The sequence below is a fragment of the Mustela lutreola genome, chromosome 10, assembly GCF_030435805.1.
Source record: "Mustela lutreola isolate mMusLut2 chromosome 10, mMusLut2.pri, whole genome shotgun sequence".
Lineage (NCBI taxonomy): Eukaryota > Metazoa > Chordata > Mammalia > Carnivora > Mustelidae > Mustela > Mustela lutreola.
The window spans coordinates 29000583-29024434 of record NC_081299.1 but is presented as its reverse complement, the minus strand read 5'-3'; the positions used below and the strand labels follow the sequence as shown (position 1 = coordinate 29024434).

Below are 23852 nucleotides of genomic sequence, written 5' to 3'. Positions count from 1 at the left end.
CATGCTGACCTCAGCGGCCAGCGCGGAATGAGGCGGCACAGAGCTGCCACCCCTTCGGGCACGTGGGCACCAAGAGGCCAAGCTCGAAGGGAGCCTCAGACCCATAAAGCTTCCCAGGATTTGGGGCCCGGGTGCTGGACACGGGGACCCAGCAGCCCAGAGTCAGGTACAGAAGGCTTCCACCACTGCTCCCGTCCCCAGCATCTCCTCCCCAATGCCCGCACCCCAAAAGGCAAGCTAAATAGCTCCGTATTTGTAAATTAAATATAGCTGTACTCCAGCTTTCCAAAGAGCTGGGAAGGAGAGAAGGAGAAAGAAAAAGAGAGAGAGGAAGAGAAGAAAAGCTGCCGCCCTCAGGAAAGTCTGGCTGGTACAGATTGCCTGAGTCATGAATATTCATCTGGCGAATGAGGAGAGCGGGAGTCTGCATAACAGCTCCACCCACCCAACTGAAAGAAATGTCACCGCCTTTGCCAATAAAGTGCCAAAGGAAGCCGGTGGAGGCTGCCAGCCAGACGGTGCCAAACTGCTGACTTCCACTCCCAGGCGTGGAGAAAGCACATTGTTTCCGGCCCAAGGAGCCGCCACTCGGGGCTGGGGGAACGGAGCTGGCTGCTCCGAGAGAACCAGGAAGAAAAGTGACACCCGCCACCCACGGGAAGCCTGGTGGGCAGCGCGCCTGGGGCCCAGCCCTCCCCAGCGCCCCTCCAAAGAGGGGCTCAAGCCAATCATTCAAGGGTGACCATTCTGGCCGACCACCGAGGACCCAGCTCCCGGCCGAGAGCTCCGGGAAGGAATCTCAAGAGGGTCTCCTGGATGGTGACCAGAGCCCAGAGGCTGGGGGACAAAATGGGTGTCACTTTGGGGCCTAGAAGTCCACGGTCACCTTGGCTCCATTTTGCAGAAGGGGACACCCCAAATGCAGGTGACTCTCCCCTCTTGGGGTCAATCCTATTATCTCTTCTTTCAGGAGCTCTTCTGTGACCCCTTTCCCTAGGACAGAGTCTGGCTCTCCGTCCCCAGCCTCCCCATCCTGAAAGCTTGCCTGGATGCCAGTCCTTTTCCTGCCCAAGGTTGCTTCCCCGCGCCCCTCCCCAGGGCTGTGAGCTTGGGGGGGTCCGGGGCCTTGGCTGACGAGACAGGCCAGTGTTCCAACCCAGCACAAGATTCAGAGATGGCCTCTTGAGCAGTTTGGCCAACAGAGGCATTCTCCTCCATCCATTCCCCTCCCAGGCCTTTTCCACATCCTGGGGTCCTTTCTGTTGCCCCGACCTTGCTCATCGTGCCCCCAGGAGGTCAGGCCTCCTGTTCCAGCAGCTCAGTCTGGGCCCGTTGAGATGAGGACAAGCGCTGAGTGGCTGGCCTCCTATCCCTAGGCCCTGCGCCCCATGAAGAGAGCAGAGACGTTTCAGCCCCCTCGGCACCCCATCCTCATGGCGGCACCCACTCCGTGGTGTTACACACCGGCCTCGCCTGCCCACCAGTCGGCCACAGCTGGCTCCGTCCCGTAATTGCCTAAATGAATGGAATAAGTGGAGCTGGAGAGAGGACGTTCTCTTAGTACAGAAAAGCAATTAGGGTTGTGGGCGTCTCCAGCTGCTGCTCCGATTATGTAAAGTTTGGGGATGTGTATTTGGGACTTAATGAGAATATTTATGTGTTCGCTTCTTACCTTCACAGAACTGCTCATTTCAAGCACTGCAAGTACTCTTGGGCTGAATACGTAGCAACATGAGCCAGGGGACAGGCTCCAAGGGAGCAGCACCACCTCTGGGGAGCTGCGCTCTCGGGGTTCATGGACCCCCCAGAAATCAAGGAGGACACCCATCTGGAGCCTGGCTCCCTTCTACAGCTTTCCTTGGCAAGTCCGTGTTCTGCTCAAGGTCTCCGGGGACTGAAACTCCTTTTTCGCCTCCTTCATGGTTAAAGTATCAGCAACTGTTGGAAAGTTCTTCCTGGAACTGAACCAAAATCTGCCTCTTCGCCACATGCCTGAATTGGCCCAAACCTCGTCCCTGGGACCGCACAGGACAGGTCACTCCATCTGTCCCAGGTCAACCACGAGTCCTGCAAAAGGTAAATGGGTGTTGAATTGAAAAATTTGCTGTGGTTAAGTAAGTTTGGGGAAATTCTACATCAGTTTCTTTGCTGCAGGACTTCTCTGAGCCATGGGGCCTCTGGGGTTCCTGGGCATCCGCCTTGGGCTCAGGTCATGATCCCAGGGTTCTAGGATCGAGCCCCGCTTCGGGCTCGCTGCTCGTCAGGGAGTCTCCTTCTCCTTCTGCTCCATCCCCCTGTTTGTGCTCCCCACCGCCTCTCTCTCTCAAATAAGTAAATAAAATATTTTTTTTTAAAAAGGACATACCTGAGCCTTTCCTGTGCTCACACGCATAAAGCTGAGGGTTAATGTCTTTGCTCACAGAAGCCTTTTCTGCAGAACAACCTCATCTAAAAAGCATATTTTAGGAAACACGGCTTCGGCACGTTAAGAGCAAACATTTAATTCCTTGGCCTGAGCTCCTTCAACATTTCTCCTCCACTGGGCATGATGCCTGGGCCTCTCCCCACTCTGGTCCCCCGCTACAAGTGAGCTCTGCCATGTGCCCACGTCCCTCCACAACTCCAGACAAGCTCTGGCCACCAACCATCCAGAAGAGCCTTTACCTTCACTCTCCAAGATTCCATTTTCCCACTGATGTGATCAAAACACCACCGGGAGGATAAGCGCTGAACCCCCCTGAGCGTCTCCCCTGAAAGTCCCCCCACAAGCCACAATTGAACCTCAATTCCTTATTCTGCTCTCGGACCCTGCTCTCAGACTCCCTCTATCCCTGCTGTTCCTGCCATGTCTTCCCTGGACAGCGTGATGGTAAGTCATGGTGTGCCCCCAAAATATCTGGGCACCAACTAGTAATTCCCATGCAGTCAGGCTTTTTCACGGCATCACCCAAAGAATACACTTGTCCCAGCATCTAGTCCCCACAGACTCACAGACAGAGCACCCCAGTCATGCTGGGCTCCAAGACCCGGAAGGCTTGCGGGGCCCAGGCCATAGCCCACACCTGCACCAGGGGACCCTGGCTCCACCAGGCCTCCCCTCTCCTGTACCTTTAATCACTCCTTCTGTGCCTGCCTTCTCATCATCCCTCAAGTATGTGTTCAAGCCCAGGCATGGAGAAGAGGCTCATCTCACTGGCCCAGTCCAATAGATTCTAGTGGTTCCCTGGCCTGGCTGTTGGGAAAAAGGCATCGTCGAAACTTCCTCAGGTTCTATAGGCTGGTTAGTGATGCCCGTTAGGGTTGGGGTTAGGGGCACGGCGGTGCCCACGCCGGTTCATGTCATTCCTCCAACAAAGCTCAGTCCCTTTCCCTCCAATCTACTTTCCCGAGCTAGCATGCTCTTTTCTCCCATAACAAACACCCACACATAATACGCCCACGCATGGCCCCATTCTCCCACCCAAACTGCTCCCTCCAAGGTCACCAACAGACTCCTTTTTATCAAGTCCTATACCGGACTTGCCCTGTTGCCAAGTGCCTCTGCAGCATTAGTTATGGTGGACCTTTCTCTGGAAATTCACCCCCCACCCCCGCCCGCCCCGTGGATTTCCAAGGCGATCTGTGTCCCCGGTGGTTCCTCACCTTCCCGACCATTCATACGGCTCTTCTCCCACTTCATCAATGCGGCCATGTTCCGGGCCCCGATTTTCCAGCCTTCTTCTGCTCCTACCGAGGCACACCCTCCCTCTGAGATCTCGTCCACAGCTTGGTCCTTGGTAAAAGCCCCCTGAGCCCCTCACATGTCCTCCTAGGATCAGTCCTGCTGCCTACAGGCCACCGCCAAGAGCCAAAGGTCTGAAAACCCAGCACCTTCTCTCTCCTCCAGAATGGGCTCCCACGCTGGGGTTTCCACAATGCATAATCAGGCTCAAGGATCACATTCCTGGCCTGCGTCTTGACTCCTTAACTGCATCCACGAAACCACCACGTACCAAGTCCTCTTATTTAATATTTATCTAATTTCCAAAATAAAAACATAGCTTTATCATTTATTCTGACTGAAGAACATGATATATCATCAGTATATAAAAAAAAAATCAAACCAATACTTAAAAGTATGAAAAAGAAAGTAAAAATCACTCAAAATCCTACCACCCAGATATAACCACTCCAGCATTTTGGTGAACAGCCTTCCAGACATATCTCTATGCATATATACACACTGAGATCTATGTATATAATTTATAAATGAGGGATTGTATTATACATACTGTTCTCACTGACACCTGCTTTTCTCTCTCAACAATATGTCATAGACATCTTTCTATGTCAATAAATAGAGCTCTACAAAATTATTTTAATTACTTTATAGTATTCCATTGTATGTAGTATCAGACTTTATTTAGCTGGGTCTCTATTGATCCTTTAGAATGTTGTCAAGACTTCATTGTTGTAAACAATATTGTAGTAAATATCCATGCGCTTATCTCTTTGTTTATCTTGTGCAATTACCTCCTTAGGATAAAGTCCTACAAATGAAATTGCTGCGATAAGAGTATGCTATTTCCAGGGTTCCTGAGTGGCTCAGTTGTTGAGTGTCTGCCTTTGTTTCAGGTCATGATCCCATGGTGCTGGAATCAAGTCCTACATCAGGCTCCCTGCTCAGTGGGAAGCCTGCTTTTCCCTCTCCCACTCCCCTGCTTGTGTTCCCTCCCTTAATGTATCTCTGTCAAATAAATGTGTTTTTTTTTTTTAAAGAATATGCTATTTCCAATTATGCCTCTCTGCCCTTTCAGCAAATGTACAACAATGTACTTCTCATTAACACCAGCATGTCTGCCCACACCCTCTCCAGCCCCGGGTTTCGATGTTTGGCCAAATTAGACAGCAAAAGACACTCATTTTTACTGTCTTTCCTTAAATTTTTAGTGAAAGTAAATGAGTATCTTTTCATGGGTTTTGTTGTTTGGGGGTTTTTTTGGTTTGTTTTTGTTTTTGTTTTTGGTCATTTGTAATTATTTTCTTTGTGAATTGCCTGTTCGTGTCTTTTGCCCATTTTTCTAATTAGATATTTATCTTTTTCTTAATGAATGGTAAGAGTTCTTTGCATATTTGAGATCAGATTAAACAATTATCTCTCATATATGCTTTCCCTTTCTTCAGTTTTCTTTTAATGGTCTTTCTGGTACTTAAATTTTTAATCTTCATATATTCAAATTTATCAATCTTTTCTTTTATGATTTCTGAGTATCCCAGCATGTTTAGAAGGAAAGTCCCTAACTTAAGATGACCAAAATAGTCATTCATATTTATTCATTTGTATTCATGAATACTCTGTAGTCTTCAGGGCTTGGTCTTATTGGAGTAAGACAGAAAACCAGCTTGCGTTGTAATGGCTGGCCCATGCCAGCACCATTTATAAAATAGCCTATATTAGGGATGCCTGGGTGGCTTAGTTGGTTAAAATAGCCCATATTTTCCCAACTCGATAGAAATACCATTTTATCATACACAAAATTCCCTTAAATACTTGTATCTTTTCCAAGCTCTGTATTCTGTCCCAGTGATCTATGCTTACATAAGAAGTTTAATTATTGTCCCTTTATAAAACATTTTAATACCTGAGAGGGTAAATATTCATTTTTCTTTTCAAAAATTTCCCTTAGCTACTCTACTTTTTTACTTTTTCAGATTAGCTTTATATTATTTTTGATAAATTTTTAAAAATCCTGTTGGAGTATTGATTGGATTATCTTAATTTTGTACATTCACTTAAGGAGCATGGACAGACTTATGGCATTAAATCTTTTCACCCAAGAACTAGGGATAATTATCCAAGTTTCTTTTCTTTATTTTTTTTTTTAAGATTTTATTTATTTATTCGTCAGAGAGAGAGCGAGAGCGAGCACAGGCAGACAGAGTGGCAGGCAGAGTCAGAGGGAGAAGCAGCCTCCCTGCGGAGCAAGGAGCCCGATGTGGGACTCGATCCCATGATGCTGGGATGATGACCTGAGCTGAAGGCAGCTGCTTAACCAACTGAGCCACCCAGGCGTCCCTCCAAGTTTCTTTTCTATCCCTCAGGAGGTCTTTCTGCTTTTCCTCATGCAAATTCTACATGTTTCTTATAAAGTTTATTTCCAGACATTTTGTGTTATTATTTTCTTCTTCATGGTATGGACAAGGCCTTTTATTTTACCTTCTAGGTAGTCATTTTGTAAATAGAAAAGCTATTAGTTTTTGTATATTGTTTTGTTACTGGCCATTTTACTAAACTTTATTTTTTCTGTCTGTTTTCAGGAAATTGTCTTGGGTTTTCCAGATAAATAATCATCTTATCTGCAAACTAGAATTATTTTCTCTCCTCTTCCAATATGTATCTTTTTTATTTCTTGTCTAATTATAATGCCTAGCAGTTTAGGGAAAGTGTTTTTTAAAATACTGATAACAACAGCTGCTATGGTCTAGTTTCTAACTTTAATAAGAATATATCTAGGGTTTCACCAACCTAATGTCTCCTGTGAATCCTTTCTACTCCTGTGACCACTATCCTGGTCCAGCCTGTATTAATTTGTCATCTGTGTCATCACAAACGGGATGAACAAGGGTACAGGCTTTGAAGTCAGATGACCTGGGTTCAGGTCCTGACGGTCATTTAGCAACCAGACAATCTTGTTAAGTTATTCAAGATCATTGAAATTCCAAAAAAGGAGGGGGGAAGTTGTGAGGACTAAGTTAGATAATCCACACGCTATGTGCAATATCTGTAAATGATGATGTTTTTAGGTCTTTGCCCCCAACTCCTCCTTCCAATCCTACCCCTATTCCATTCTTAGGTTGACCTTCCCAATACCACTGGGCTCATAGCACTCTACCACACCCTCCCCTGCTCACAAGACTGCAATTATCCCTCACTGCCTACAGAATGAAGGCCCAAACTCTAAACTCGTGTCTGAGATCTTCCATTATTCAACTCCAACTATCTTCCAGCCTGACTTCCTATAACCCCATACCACCCCCTCATCACACATCCCTCCCAAACCTTTACTCCATCCTAGATGTTCTCCTCACTAATGGCTGCCTAATACCACACAGGTCCTCACTCTACACTCAGATCCCTGTATCAGCATTTATATGTATCACAAGTACTACAAAATTAAAATCTAAATGGATTTAATAAAGTAGATTTAGCAGCTCACTTAATAGAATAGTCCAGATGCAACAGCCTTCAGGCACAGTTTGATCAGGGCTGGAGCAACATTTTTCTGTGATGTTTCAGGCTCTTCCCACCTCCATATGTTTATAATAGTCTCCGGTTGTGTTCCCAGTCACCAGATGCCTGCCAGGAATTAGATCCACAAGCTACCTCATTCAAATCCAGATAGAGAGATTGGATGTCTTTCTCTAGTCATCTAACAAAAATTCTGGCCTTCATCTCACTGGGCCAATATAAACCAATCCTTGTGACTGTGTGTTGACTGGTGTAGAAACAACCCGTGTGCCAAAAATGGGTCTGGGGGAGAAGGATTATCTTGATTGCCGCCCAGGACTCCCCTCCAGAGCCACACAACCATTGGATATGGGTCAGGGGTCAATGACCTCAACTGCATTACAACCTCTTCTGCCTCACTCTCCTGGGACTCGGGCTTCCTTTAAAGCCCCAGAGTTCTGATAATGTGCCCAATCCCTTTTAGTTCCCAGACTCTCTGCTCAACACATGGTAAGCACGGCCATATAGAATTTATTTATAGAGTCATTTGTCTGTTCTTCCCAATTAGTAATCACAGAACTGATTAATAAAGTCTACAAAACACTTTATACAAGGTAGCCCTTTCGACCTTCACAACAACCCTCTGAGACTCAGAGAGCTTAAGTGACTTGCCCTGTGTCACAAAGCCAGAAATGATGTTGCCCCAAATGCCACTGCAGTAAGCTTGCTCTCCCTCTCTCTCATACAGACATGCACCCCCACACACTCTGTCCTCTAACCACCCACTCAGGCCCAACCCAAAGATGCAAAAACCCAACCCCCTGGCACGACCTCCTTTTTCCCACTTCACCCCAATTTCTAGAGCTCTTAGACTTCCTCCAAAAAGTACAAAGAAAGTTTTCTTGCCAGACAGCAGTTTCTAAGATTTGTGTGACAAGGCTGGGTACAATTCAAATGACTCTGGGTGATTTAATCTGCTTGGGGCTGGGGTGGTAAATCAGTGCAGCCCAGGCTGCCACAGCCGTCCCAGAAACCCATGAGCCGAGCTGCTGGTAGGCGTTTATCTGCAGATCTGCAGGTGAGGGGCCTGGAAGCGTGAACCGCGGCCCAGGGAGTTCCCCTCTGCTGCACTCGGAATACATCTGGAGGGTCCTACGACCCACAGCCTCTTCCCGGCCTACATGTTCCACCAGGAAATAGCTTTCCCAAGGATGCGGCCCCGACTCCTCTTCTCACCTCCCCGCTGCTCCCCTCACCCTGCTGTCAGAACAGCCCCCAGCCCCCGCCCCCAAGTCCAAGCCCCCACTGGGTGTCTCAGGGAAGGAGAGCAGCGTCCTAGGTCAAGCTCCCACTGAAACTGCAGCCTGGCTGCCAGGTCCTCGCGCCCCCACACACACCCATTACCTCATTTCATCTCCACAACAACTTAATGAGCGAGGCATGTCCGTCCTCAGTTTACAGGTGACTTAATTGAGGTTCAGAGCGATTAAATAACTCGCCCAGGGTTATTACACACCGGGCAAGGGGGCAGAGCCAAGATTTAAATCCAGATGCCTCAGACTCCCAAATCCTCCTCCTGGGGCATCCGCCCCTCTGTGGAGGCCAAGGGGAAAGGAGACAGCAGTGTTCCCTGGAACTGTGTCCTTTGAGAAAAGAGCAGACAGTCCCCGACTGAAGGGGAGTTGTTGCTTGGAGTGAAGGAAACGAGAGTTTTTCCCATACACGAGAGATGTCAAAGGAGAAGGTAGGCACACGTAAGAGGCTCCTGCTGTATGCTGAGCAGGTGTGCCCACATGGGAGCCCTGTGCCAGGCATCCGACACCCAGCATCTTCCCCAGGAGTCCGGCAGCAGTGAGAGACGGATCAACATTCCCCAACACGCAGGCTGGAAGACACAAAGAGTCCCCATTTGCAGCATTTGCCCAGTTCTGGGATGTAAGTACTCCCACCATGGCCAGCTTGGAGCCACCCATGGGACGTCCCTGACCACAATGCTGAGAAGAGATCCCTTCGGTCGGTTCTGGAGCCAGCAGGAATGCACGCCAGCACACCACTGCTGTAAGTGAGGTTTATTAAACCCGCTCAACAGATGAGACTCTACAAAAAGGCACTCGGGCCTGAAATCCACTTCTTGGCAACTTTCGAAACCCACGTCTGTCCACAGCCTCATGCTCCCTGAACCAGGGGCAGCACAAAGGGAAGAAGGAGACCAGACAGCCGAAGTCCAGCAGACTGAGGTTCAACATCAGGAAGAACTTTCTGAATGTCCCTCCAGGCTGCCAGGAAGGCAGTGTCTCGCCAAGCCCGGCACGCACTGAATGCTCCAGAAAGAATCAATGAAGAAATGAGTCATCGAATAAATGACAAAGCCATTACATTGACTCTTCAAACTCACCAAATCCAAAACTGAATTCATTCATTTTCTTTCCCCAGAAACCTAACCCCCACCTCCCCCAGTGTTTCCTGTCTCGGTGAGGACCACCAAGCCAGAAACCCTGGGGTCCCTTGACTCTCCTTCTTCTTGCTCCTCACACATAAGCAATCAACAAATCCTATCTCATCCACATCCTGGTTCCTCCTGAACAGATGCTATCTGTAACATACCCGCTCTGTCCCACAGTTCAGACTGTCACCATGTCTCTCTGAGCGGACGCAGTATGCCCTAACTGCCCTCCTGGCACTCCCCCAGGCCTGTACCCACTCCCAGCCTGTGTCAATTGCATCATCAAAGCTGTCCACGTGATCTGTTAAAGTTGGCCCTCTGAGCATGTCCATGGCTCCTCATTACCCAGAGCATGGAATGGAAGTCCCTGGTCCTCCAAGGTCTGACCTCATCTCCCACTCCTATCTGATCCCTTTCCTCTTTGTCTACTACACATTGGTGCTGATTCTGGAACAACACCAGACTACACAGAGTCCTCTACATATCCTCCTGGCCCTGTCCATTTTACACTCCCTCCCCCTCCCACTTCCCTTCTCTTCACCTCGAAAACTCCTTTAAGACTGAAGTAAGATGATCTAGAAGATGATTCCTGGGGGCCTTTCAGACTAATATTTTATGATGACTCTAATGCCAAGTCCTCACAGTCAAAGCCTTCTGGATTTTACAGTCACCACCTCTCTTCGTGGGACCCTACAAGGGTCTTTAGGGGACTTCTAGTTCAAGTCCATCATTTTATAGAAAGAAAATCTCTGGCCCAGAGAGGGAAAGGCATTTGCCCAAGACCACACAGCAAGTCAGCAGTGGCAGAGGCAGGGCAAGGAGCAGGCACCTGCATCTCAGCCCAGGACTCTTTCAGCCACACACTCTCCACCCTGATCCCCTGATGCCAGCACAACCATCCTGACTGCCCCACCCCAACTCACCTCTGCACACCCAAGCTAGATTAGCATCTTTCCTGCCTCTGCTCACACAGCAACAAGGCCATTCCCTCACCCACCTCCATTCAGCTTCCAGGGCATTCCACCTCCAGGAAGCCCACCCTGTTTATCAAGCCAAACCCACCCACCTCCCACATCCTTTCCCAAACCCCCTGTATTGGTCAGAACCCAGCAAGTACAGTTTGACTCACTCACAGTGGTCAGTATCTTGTCCCATCTTGCCAGGTAGGACACACCAATATCTCATCTTCTTATTTTCCTTCTCCTTCTTCTCCTTCTACATCCTCCAGCTGATACCCAACTGTTCAAGATAACAGAGGATAGTGAAAAGAACATCTGAGGTCAGGCCCATGTAGGGTCAGATCCCAGTTTGGTAGATCCCTGACTGCTCAATCTTTATCCGTCTGTGCCTCGACCTTCCTTATCTCTAAAATGGGTCCTATCTCCCAGGGTTGCTCTACAGACTGAATGACGTCACCCATGTTACAGGTCTAGTACTTAGTGGGCTCTCAATAAATGACAGCTCCTTTCCCCACTGCCTTGCTCAGTGAATCCCCAAGACACTTGGAGAGAAAAGCTCCTCTGGGCTGGGAGGTGGGCAGACTTGTGGACATTTTCTCTCCCTCCCATTTCCAACAGGCGATGAGCAGCCTGTGTGCAGAAACACGGGGCGTATCCAACCCCCTTCCCCACCCCTAACAATTTGCTTTAACCTTCCTATCTCAAATGCCTTGTTTATTTTAATAGCACCCGTTTCACTTTTCTGTGCATGCAAAAAAGAAAAAAAAACTTATAAAAACAGATTTAAGAGGAAAAGAAGTATTTCATATCTGCAGCCCTGTTTCTCAGGAAAAAGTGGCTGTGATTCTGGCAGGAGAGAGGGAAGCTCAACAGCTTCACTTCACCGCAGCTGCCAGAAGAAGTGCATTTCAGAGTGGAACAGAACCTCCAAATTAAACAGTATGTCTCCCAGCCAGGCGCTTCCTGTGCCCGATTCAGCTTGGCAGGTGACACCCCAGCTCGAGCAGGGATCCAGCCCCGACATGAGCAACTCGCGAGGCTCTCTGTTCCTGCCCACCTCCAGCGCAGAAGATCTGGCCCGGCCCGGCCCGGCTTTCTGGCAGAATGCTGACCTCCAGGATGAGGCTCCAAGAGGGGAAGGAGACGCTGGAAAGGGAGTGGACATTCCTGGCCAGTGGCCAAGGGGACCAGGACCCCTCCCAGTCCCTGAACATTCAGGGACTGGCCCTTTCCTCTTCCCAGATGAGGGAGGTTTAGCATAAAGATCAGACCCAAGTTCAGGAAATCTGCGGCTATTTCCCCTCCTTCAAAGCTGTCATTTCAGAGGGCTACTCTGGGTGGAATCCAAGGGTCAAACTCCAGAAGGGCTCTGCTCCATCCCCCACAAACTCCCCCTGAAAAGATGAAGAACTGAGAAAGCAGAAAATAGCACTCGGCCTTCAAATATGCACACTCGAGACTACTCCAGGGCAGAAAGCTGGCTGGGCCAGGACAGTGGTCCCCCTCCCTTGTCCCAAACCCCATACCTTTATTAATGTAGCCTAGCGATTCATACTGAACTTACTGTCCTTTGAACTCCTAAATTGCTTTCTCATTTTTTCCAGTAGACAAAATGGGCTCCACATTTATCCCTATGACATTTCATCATGCTAAATTCGCCTTATCACTCTCCATTGTTGAGATCTTCCAGGATCCCGTCTGTGCTCTCTGAGTTTTGCTCTGTCCTTTTTCTCTGTTCTGTCACCTCCTGCTGTGACAGGTCTACACCCTTTATATCTCCTTCTGGGTCCTTGGCCTATACTGGTCAGAACAGGGTGAAGGCAGAGCCCCAAAGCTGCCTCTAAAGGCCTTCACAGACTGACCCAGTGCTCCCTCTCTGAACATCCCCGGGCCGCCATTTAGCCAGATGGGAGCCCCCTCCATGCCCTCACAGCCATCCACTGTGTCCTCGAGAGCTGGAGAGACCCTACGTAGCATCTCAGGAGGCAATGCGATGCTACAGAAAGATCCAGGCTAGAATTGTAGCCCCGTCAATCTTGGGAAAGTCATTTAAATTCCTGGATCCTCCATGCCTCAACTGTACAATGGAGACCATCGCCTCTAGCGCAGGACTTGTGAGATTAAGATCGTGTATGAGAAGTATTTAGCTCACAACCCAATAAATAACCTGTCCCTCTTCACTCCACACGAGCTCATTTCCTCACCCACCAGTCATGCAGCTGTCAAGAACCTGAAAGATTTGCCCGGTCTTAGTGAACCCAAGCTGGCTCTAGCCTTCTTCTGGCTCTGGCCTTCTTCTCTAAGCATCACAGATGCCACCATTCATACGAGCTCCTCATGCTAATCTGAAATCAGCCAAAGCCCTGGATCTGTTTTACTGAAGCTTCCCTTCCTGGACTTGTGTAACTGTTTATTCTTTTTAAAGATTTGTTTATTTGAGAAAGAGAGAGTTCAAGGGTGCACCCACGAGCAGGGGGAGGGACAGAGCGAGAGGGACACAAAGACTCTCAAGCAGACTCCCCATCGAGCACGGAGTCCCATGCCGGGCTTGATCTTACGACCCTGAGATCGTGAACTGAGCCAAAATCAAGAGTCAGACACTTAACTGACTGAGCCACCCAGGAGCCCCTGTGTCATGGTTAAAATAAACCAGTAACAGTAGTGATAACAGTCTAATCCTTCCAATCCCACTATGAAATAAAAAGGATCTCCATCTTACCCATAAAGAAACTAAGGTGCAGAGACCTTTGAAAGATTACGCAGTGGGCAAGAGTGAAAGCTAAGCACAGCTCTATCTGACCCCAAACACCATCCTCTCAATATTAGATCATTTTTCCTAAATGCCAGCCTAAGGGGGTGGAGGGCAGACTTTGTCTCTAACCCTCTTGCATTAGTCTTTTTTGGCCTTGGCCTTGAGTTGGTTGAGCAACTTTGGGTCCTGATATTGTCAGCCATAGGGGTGGGCATGCCTCATGCCCACCTCCCGGCAGCTCTGTGCCCACCACTTTCACATAATAAAAGAGACTGGACTGAGGCGCCAAGCCCATTGCTCCCTGTGACCAGGACAAGTGGGTTCCTTGTCTTGCCCACTGGAGCTGATCTCCACATGTACATCCTAAGCTCCTTGACTCCGTACCCTTAACTCCCCCACAGCCTAAGTACAGAGCCAGGCTGGCCCCTCTTCCCCAGCCCTTCACCAGGACACAACCACCTACCTGCTGCCCAGCCCTGACATCTCTGAACTGACCACTGAATCCCCAGTGGCCAGGATTCCCTCCATCCAAGAGGCACCCCAAGACCCCTCTTCCCAGCCACGTGTCCAGACTCTCCAGATGCCGAGCCCAGCCCCCCAGAATGGCTATCTCCCAGGACGGACCACTAGCCTTTACCCCCTGACTCCTCCTAGCCCAGGGGACAGACTGGTTGCAGGGAAAGGGAATTCCCTGTTTGGGGCCCAGTATGCCTATGGGAAAAGGAGGGAATGGACCCAGGAAGCTGCTAGGGCTGGGGCTCGGGCTAGGGCCACCAAAAGGGCAACCAGTCAAGGAAAGGACTCCTGGAGATCCCAGGGGAAGCTCTAGTGGGTCTGTGGGCAGACCCTTGATCATGTCCGGTCTGGATGCCCAGAATCTGGAGCCTCTCTCAGAAAACTGCCCAACAGTCCTCAGAGGATGGGGCTTTGGAGCAAACCCACGTGCCTCCCAAACACAGCCACCCCACAGTCAAAAACACAGCCCTTCTTCACGCACAACCCGCAAACACTTGCTTTACAAACCCATTCACAAAATACACTGTGAAAATCCACTCAAACAGAAGACCATCAAGTCACTGAGTACACAGGGACCAAGTACATGCCACCTGCCAGGCACCATCCTGGGCATGGGGGACACATCAGTAACCAAACCAGACAAAGGTCCTACCCTTTGAGAGGTCTCTCATTCTCACCGGGACACCAACAGTAAAAAATAAACTTAAATAAGTAAATCACATAGTGTACTGGAAGGTGATAAGGACAGGAGAGAAATTAAAACCAGGCAAGGGGAAACCGGGGGGGCCCTGGAGAGGGTGGGCAGCAATTTTAAGTAGGGTGGTCACGGCCTCATTGCGAAAGGGACACCTGAGAGTTCTTAGCCACAGCTGCACGGCCCGAGGCTTCTGGGTTGACAGCACAGTTCTAGACATTTGCATTCACGTTACCTCCCACAGTCAGGTAGATGTTCCCAGCCACAAACACCAGAAAACCTGTTTAGGGAACCAAACACCACAAACCTGGGCCACTCCCGGCAAGAAGGTTGATAAACGCCACCAAGTCCGTGGGGACGACCACAAGACCCACCTCTTCTGGCTCATGTCTTCTCTTTCTTCCTCCAAGTACTGCCTAAACCCACTGTCTTCACCTCGCCTTCTCCACCTCCCTCCCGGACACCCTGAAGTCTGTTCCTCCGTCCTCGGGGCTCCCTCAGAACCGCTCCTGGAAAGGGAGGCAATACTCTCTTTCGTAAGAAGTACCTTCCCCTCCTGCCTGGCTTTCCACCCTTGATCTGCTCCTTGCTGATGGCACCTGCTACTGGCCCATGCATGGGACTTTATGATTAACAGCATTTTCAGGCAAGGAAAGAAAGGGACACGTAGGAGAACGCTTGAAGGAGACGATAGAGTCATTCATTCATTTGTGCGTTTGTTGCATGAGTATGTATTGAACATTCACAAGGTCACCTGCGCCAGAGATGGTTCTAACGGGGTCGGGGGAGGGAGACACCTGTGAGCAGAGGAGCTGAACAGCATTATGGAGAAGATTCAAGTGGAAAAGGGTAGGGAGGGGACGCAATTTAAAATAAGGATGTCCTCTGACCCCAGGGTCCTGGAATCCGAGCCCTGCATCGGGGCTCTCTGCTCAGCAGGGAGCCTGCTTCCCTTCCTCTCTCTGCCTACCTCTCTGCCTACTTGTGACCCCTGTCTGTCAAATGAATAAATAAAATCTTAAAAAATAAGTAAATAAATAAGACAAAATAAAATAAGGATGTCCTCACTCTCACGAACACTTCCATTAAGCAAAACATACCCACAGATCACTTCTCAAACTCACTGTCTCTCTCACACACACACCCACGCACGCACACACACAAACACACATATAACACACCTCCCCCTAAACAGACACACCAACACACTCAGCACGCACACACAACCCCAAGCCCAGTTTACTCAGAAACACACCCTCAAGGTCACACAGAGACTAGAAAGTCAGAACAGGACCCTCGGTGGCCAGAAAGAAAGGCAGGCCAGCGAGAGACTGCTACTTGCCTGGGGCTAGCAGCGGGCCAGTGACACGCCAGGTATGACTCTGGCTCCAAGTTCTTTCCAATACACCACACTCTCCCCTGTCCATTGGCCACCACCCTCAGCATGTGACAGAGGTTCCCACACTTGTCAAGACGCACAGGGAGGCACACAGGCTTGCATGGGGACACACGCATGCGCACAGACATGCACATTCACACCCAAACGCAAGCCTCATCCCCTTCACGCTCAGCCTCTCCCACTGACCCCGTACATGCCAACTGTCCCCGCCACCACTGCATTTTCCTCCAGCCCGAACCCAGGGCCATGGGTGCCCCGGATGGCATGTGTGTCATACAAAAGCATCATATGTGAACATGTACATGTGTGGTTTGCTAATGCAGTGGACACATTTGTATATACATGCACTGGGGTGGGGGGAGGTTGCAGTGTGTGAGCATTGTATATGCATGTATACGTGTGTGCAGGTGCACGTCTATGCACGTGTGGGCACGCTCTCAGGAAGACAGAGAAATGTATCATCTAAATCTTGCTTCTCCGGGGGATGAAAGCAAAGCAAAGTTCAGGTTTAAATCACACCACCACGGGCAGGAGGGGTTCCCTTGCCTTCCATGATTTTCTGCATGTGGTGTGCAGCGGAATGGGCTGCCAGGCAGGAGGCAGCGAGCGACCTGTCAGCAGGGAGTCATTTGTTGTCTCCAGGCCCTCGGGACCTGCCGTGGCTGCTCCAGGAGCGGGAGACCCGGAGTGCAGGGGCAAGGAGCCCCTGCCTGTCCCAGGTGCTGGGAGATGGGATAGGAAGGGGCTGACATCCAACTCAGGCTTCCTTGTGCTACAGAAAAGCAGAGACCAGGAAAGAACCTCCAGGCCAGAGAGAAGCCCAGGTGCTTCTTGGCCTAGAAGGAGAAGGGGTCCCAGCAAAGGGTAGACCGGGCCCTAGGGCAGCCCTCGCTCCAGGCAACCTCTCCAGGAAGTCAGAGCCAGAGGCGGTTTACCTGACTTTCCTCCCTGGCTCGGCACCTCTTCCCCATCTCTATCTCCATCCCTCTTTGTCTTGGTGGGATTGCTCTTTGTCTCTCCCTATCTCTCAGTCTCTGGGATTCTTTTATCTCCTTGTGTCTGACCGGCCAGGCTTCTCCCTCCATCTGCCTGGCTGGCCCACTTCAAGTTCCTCCATCAGCTCTAACTTCAAGGCTTCCCCCTGTTGACCCCTGTCCCCTGTGGTCATGCTGGGGACACATCACACATCTCCCAGAGCATGTCATCCCCCTCGAGCCTCTCATCATTTGGGGGGACAGGCTGAGAGAGCCAGGACTAGAAATCCCATTGTACAGATGAGGAAACTGAGCCCCCTAAAACTAGGAAGCTTGCCCAACACCACACAGCAGACATGGAATTAAAAATCCAAGTGTGTTTCCTGGGCACTCAGCCTCCCCTAACTCCACACTGCCTGGAAGCATGAGCAGGTCTCCCCAGTACCCCCGCCGCTAAAGCGAAGAGAATTTAAGAACTTGGTGACAAAACAAAACCAAAACCAAAACCAAAAATAAAAACAACTCATCATCAGACCAAGCCTTGAAACTGCCTCCAACTCACTGGAAATTGTAGAAAACGTTAAGTGCCGAGATGGGAGGCACGGGGTGTCTGCATGTCCTCCCACAGACACCGCATCAGCACCCGGCTCTGCCTCCAAGTCCAAAGTGTCCTTATGTCCCACATTCCCTGGGCCCACCTGGAACAGATGGGCTTCCCGCTTCTTGACAAGGTGCCTCCAGAGGTCTCAGTCTCCCCATCTGTACAATGGGAACCGTGGGTCTTGCTCTCACGGCTGAGCCAGGCCCCTGCACCTGAAACAAAGCAGCTCCTCTTCTTCTCTGGGACCCTGGTCCCTAAAAGACCTCTGACTTCAGCCACCTCCAAAGGATCCCTGTGCTCCCGGGGGGGGGGGGGGGGGCTCATGGGCTTTGACCACGTGGCAGCCCGGCAGCGATAGCGAGGCTGCGGGCCCGGAAACCGAGCCCCATCTGCGGCAAGTCCACCAGCCTCCTGAAGCCTCCACCGCCGCCTCCAGCCCCCACCCGAGAGGCGTCAGCACCAACGACCCGCCAGGGCCTGCCCATTTTCCTTTCTTTTCATTGCTGGCTCCGCACACGGTTATAGAAGCAGGTCTCCACAGAGTAATTTACTGGCAGAATCTCTCCCAGAATCCAGCTTGAAACCAAGCTGTAAAAACAGCTTCGAGTGTAAATAATTCATGCAGACAATATGACTTTTTTATGTAAATTCGGTGCATTAACCCTCTATTATAATGATGGACGACAGATAGGGGCGACGTTGCCTTGGTAAGAGCTAATGGATGGCCGCCATAAATTCACAGCACATTTTATTGTGTTGCTGGAAATTGTGCCTTCAGGCAATGCTGTTTACTTTTATGTAAAACTCTAGGTTCCCTAAATATTACAAATATTTTACATCTAGCTCCTCAGCATTTGGGCTCTGCCCACAAATCAAGCTTTCTCCATGTGAGTTGTAATTAAAGGTTTGTTGTTTTTTTTTTTCCTGGGACAATTATCTCCAACTATAAAGAGAAATATTTTTCCCCTTTAGATGTTCCGTCATTGACTTATTAACAAATCCTTTGAAGAAGGAGGTGGGAAGCCACTCGCTGTGGTACTTGGCACGAGTGGATCAGCACAAGAAGGGGCGCTGTGGGTCCAAGAGCTTGGTGGCTGGCTTTTATGTCTGCCTGCCACTCTGGTTTATTTACACATATGATATTCTGGGCCTTCCTCCCACCCCCCCCCCCACTTTCCTTTCTATAATTCATGACCACTTTAGCAGGGTAATTCCTCCAGCCACCTTTGCAAGAGATTGGCCCCTTGCAAGCCCCCTGCCCACGCTCCTCTGGGGGTGTAGACGGCGGGACCTCACGCCTGTAAGGGTCAAAAGCAGAGTCTTCACAGTTGGCTGCCTGTACGCAAGCTGATTCACCCCTTTCTTGCCCCACCCCCACCCCGACCCGCTCACAGGGCCCAGAGTGCCTGGGACGGAAGCTCGGGCTGCCTGCGTTGATTCTCGTCCAGTCCAAAGTGCTGGAGATGCCTTTTTGGCCCTCGGTCCCAGCCCAGGCAGAAGTCATGAGGATGCCATGGAGTCTTGCATGAGGTCTGGGAAGAGGAAGGCCGAGAACCTCAGAAGCTTCTTAATGAAGGGAGGCAACAGCTGGAGCAGCAGCCCTCTTTAAAAATCACCCTCACCCCTGTTTGTTATCGTCATCAATATTAATGGCCACTCTGTTAATATTCATATAGCCACATTAAACATCATCCAGAAGCTCCTGGGATCTCGAAGCCCTTCTAATGGCACGTGGATTCTGCCTCCAGGGCCCCCACCCTCTCTGCCCGTCCCTCCCCACGGGCCTAACACCCATCCAACACCCATCCCAAACCACCCTCCTCTCGGAGCAGCACCTGGCTTCCGAAAGCCAGAGCCACAGGGGATTTGGAGTGATCTTAAAGTCCCAGGGGCTCTGCCGTGAGGATGGCAGGGGAGAGAGACGTTTCCTGCCTCTCCCAGGGGGCACAGGAAGGTTCTGACAAAGGTGGCTCAAGAAAGAAAGATAGTTCATTTCCCCCTAAGGGCTCATTTCCTGCAGAGTCCAAAAAAAAAAAAGCCACGTTGGTAAAAAACAAAGATGAGATATCATTTTTCATCCATTAGATTGGCAAAGATAATTATAATAATAATGGCAACAGCAGCGACCAGCTTGCTTCTTGTACATGGACGCTGTGCTTAACCCTCCGTGCCTGCTCTTAACTGAATCTCGTCACACCTTTACGGACAGCAGGATGTAGTGTGAGATGAAACGGAGACTCTGCTTACCCTCTGACTAGCAAGTCCAGTTTTAGGAATCACCTGCCTGTTCACAGTTGAAACCACCGCTCCCTCTAAGCGAAACCCTCTTGCCGTTCTCTTCCGCGTCCTCCTGTCCTTTCCCTCTCCCTCCCCTGACCCTGTCTCTTGCCCATTCATCTTTGGACCTCCTTGTCACCGCCTCAGAGAAGCCCTCCCTGACTCCCGAGTCTAGGTTACCTTCTCTTGTCTTACTCTCTCCCGGCTTGAACTTTTCTTTCATACTTTGAGCACTTTTCCTTTGTATTCCTTATCACGTGCTTATTGGATCATGATTTGTGTATAAGCGCTCAAGCCATAAGCTCATTGCACAAAACCACTGTCTCCCCTGCCGGCAGGGGCTGGAGGTCCCATCTACTCACTACATCACAAACTCTGTAAAAGCAAGTACTGACTGTGTTGTTTTACTCACCCTTTCGATCCCTAGCCTGGCACTGGATTGGCATGTAGGATGCACTGGATAACATCTGTGGTGGGAATGAACGAATGAATGAATGAGTGAATGAACGAATGAATGAATGAGTGATTGAATGAAAGAATGAATGAATGAACAAATGAATGAGTGAATGAATGAATGAACGAATGAATGAGTGACTGAATGAGTGAATGAAATTCATAAAGATACATGCACATGGAAGTTCATTGCAGGGATATTTGTAAAAGCCAAACAATTGGAGGAGTACACACCACTATTAGCTGGGGACTGGGTCAGTAAAGTGAGGTCCCTCCGTGCACACACGCAGGCATTCAAACTGAGAGGTGGGTCTCCGTGTATTGATATGAACGATGTCCATGACATATTGCTGAGTGGGGGAAAAAAAACAGGTGACAGAACAGCATGTGTCGTCTGATCTCACTCGGGGTAGAGCTGCATACGTAGAATCTATTTGTGTATATTTATGCACAGAGAGAAGTCTGGAAGGACGTTCACCAAAATGTTATGTGGTTATCTCTGGATGGTGAAATCTGAGGTGATTTTTACATTTTTCTTTGAACTTTTCCATATTGTCTGAATTTTTTGCAAGGAGCATATGTATCCTTTTTTACCAAATGATAAGGCTGCTTTCAAAAGAAAAAGTATAGGTACATTGGGTAAGAATGGGGGGTTGCCCTGGGAGGGGCTCCATCAGAGGTCGGGGGGTACCAGAGAGAAGCCGGGGCTAGGGGCTGACTGCCCTCTGGCATGGGCTGGACAACACCCCCCACTGAGGCCCCAACGGGGATGTGGGGGGAGACATTTCAGGCCAGAGCCCACCCCCACCACCCCAGCCCTTCTCCAGGCACACCATGCCTGTCCAGAGTGGAGTTTCTAAATAGGGATTTCCACATTTGATTCTTCTGACATGCTTTACCGCCTCAGAGCTGTTTTGCAAAATTCATAGCGGTTTTCACAGGCTCCGAGCTTCCCGGGACCAATTCCATTTTGAACAATAGTGGAGTGTCTGCTTACGGGCGGGGTCGGCCCACCCCAGAGCAGCCTCCCAGCCTCTGTGAGCTGGGACTATGGGGCTGAGTGTCGAGGCCACAGCATGAAAATACATGAGCTTGCCCTTGTCCTCACCCTCCTCCTGTGGAGGAGAGAGGAGCAGGAAAGCAGCTGCCCCCCTCCCTGCCCTCTGGTGCCGGAGGGGACTCTCCCCCCAGGAGGTAAGCGGAACAAAGCCCTTCCCAACATCCCTCCCTTCTGACGTGGATCACCTCCTGTGGGGGTTTCTTGACCTAAGAACCACCTAAAGCCCTCAGAAGCTAATTGACTTGGCCAAGTCAAGGTCGCAGGGCAAGAAAATGGCAGGGTGCAGGACGGAAACCAGAGCTCCTGCTGTTCGCCCAGTGCAAGCATGCCTTAATTTTAAAAAGGCTTGGTGCCCCATTCCTAAGATCAATCCATGAGGTTCAGCAGCACAGTCATTACCCCCAAACGAAGCCATAAAAGACCCATTCCTGGGCTCCCTGTCCTTAGCCCTGCCTTCCCTCACTCAGTACCCAGGATGATTTCTACACAATGTACTCACCAGCTATTCCTCTGCTTAAAAGGTTTCTATGGCTTCACACTGCCTATTGGTGGGGGGGCTCCTAAGCTTCTTAGCCTGACGCTTAAGGTCTTTTGTGATATGGCCCCAGTAGCACTCCAACCACACCTATCCCCACTCCTCCCCCTGCACCCCTGCTCCAAATGACTTCAAATTCCCCCAGCCTTCCCTGCTGTCCTACCTCCACACCTTAACCCATGTTGCTCCCTCCCTACTTCTCCCAGAAAACTCCTACTCATCCTCTAGGACCTGGGAGTCACCTCATCTGGGAAGTCTTACCTAATTCACCCCTGCTCCCAAGAAGATCCCATCCATCCGTCCCTCCCTCGGCTCCCCAGCCCCCTGTTACTATTCATTCAATTGAGACTTCATTCAACAAGTATTCATTGACTACCTACTATGCACTGGCCCTTCTCACGGCATCCACTACACATAGTGTGTGTTTCTGGAAGTTCCTTAAGGGCAAGAACGCATTACCAAGGTCCAGCCCCGTCCTGTTTCCTAACTATGTGGCAAAGGCACAGACCATCAGCCCCATTTCACAAATCCAAAAATCAGGGATCCCTTGGCAGGCCACGGGCATGGGCAAGAAAAGAAAGGGTTTCCTAAAAGGCAAACTTCACATGGCAACCCCCCGACTGTCAGTGACCCCCCCCTTCCACTGCTATCCCCAAACATGTCACCTGCTCAGCCCACCTCCAGGCCCCTGCAAGGGCAGGCCTGGCTCTTTCCCCTCTCCTACATTCTCCCGTCTTCCTAAGCTTTTCCTCATTTTACCCAGATTCCCCCTCTCTTCCCACTGGGCCTCTGCATCTGATTTTATCCCCATCTATGACACTCTTCTGCCTTGCTCATCTTGGTCTCTCAGATGCCTGATACATAGTGAATGCATGAATAAATGAATTAATGAATGATATCTCATAGGTGTTGCAGCCTCAAGATGTCTAAAACACACCATCTTCCCTCCAAAGAGAACACCTTCCTTCCTCCTTCTGTGTCCACAACCATCCAATCACTGGGGCCACAGATCCGGTGGCACCCCAGCTCTTCCCCTCCCCCCACCCATTATCTAATCAATTTCTGCCTACTATTGATGCTGATTCAGCAACCGTCTCTGAACCCCTCTCCTCCCCTTCATTCCCACTGCCTGGGCTCAGGGTTATCCCCCAGCAGCCCGGCCCCCATGTTTCCCTTCCAGAACTGCCTCCCACTCTAGTCCTCCCTCCCTGCAGAAGCTACAGCCACGCTCCACCCTGCCCCCTCCTTCTTAAAGGCCTTCACTGGCTCCCTATTGCCCTAGGAGGTGCCCCCCGTATGATCTGCTCCAGGTACCCCGACTCCTGCCAGCTCACTCCTGCGGGATCTCCCACCCATCAGAATGGAGCAGACTACTTCGTGTCTGCTCTCCCTCAGCCTGGCTCCTCCTCTGGGCATCAGCTAACCCCTCCTCATCCTCCAACATGTGCTCAACCATTGTCTCCCCAGAGCAGCTTTTCCTAACCCCACCTCTGACCCCACAGCATCTCCTTCTCAGGGCTGAGGGCCCTCCTCTGCGGCCCCCATGAGCCATCACCTATTCATGGGCTCATGTCCCCCACCGTGCTGGGAGCTCCCCGCGGGCAGGATATCTAGTGCCCGGGGAACATGGATCATTGTGGTTTGGGGCACGGGAGGTTTCGTTTCCCAGCTGACAGACAAGGAACTAGAGGGGCACAGTTGGCACCACTTTCCCAGGGCCTCAGAGCTGGCCAGCCGTGGAGCCTCAGCTGGACCCCAGCCGTCACTGTTTGCAGCGGGCTGTTCTTTCCACTGCATTTCACCTCCCTCTGTGAGCTGCCCTAGCAAGCATCACACATGCACACGTGCTCACACACACATGTGCGTGCACACACACACATCTACATGTATATGCGTGCACACGGGCACATCCAAACACTCACAGAGAGCAGACCCGACGGGCACACCTGATGACCCGCACACGGGCGCCTACGTGCAAGCGC

General features: G+C 50.4%; 1 long non-coding RNA gene across 2 annotated transcripts in view; it reads right to left on the bottom strand.

The window, feature by feature from the left end:
* The window catches only part of LOC131810144 (uncharacterized), a 65199-nt gene that overhangs the window by 3913 nt on the left and 37434 nt on the right, over positions 1–23852 (bottom strand). Inside the window, exons 1-2 of one of the 2 annotated variants that reach the window (XR_009345442.1) lie at positions 10784–10865; positions 1673–2067 (exon numbers count right to left, since the gene is read on the bottom strand). This is a non-coding gene — a long non-coding RNA (uncharacterized LOC131810144). Of the gene's footprint in view, positions 1–1672; positions 2068–10783; positions 10866–23852 lie in introns of those variants that run through there. The other variant, XR_009345441.1, reaches the window with a different exon arrangement.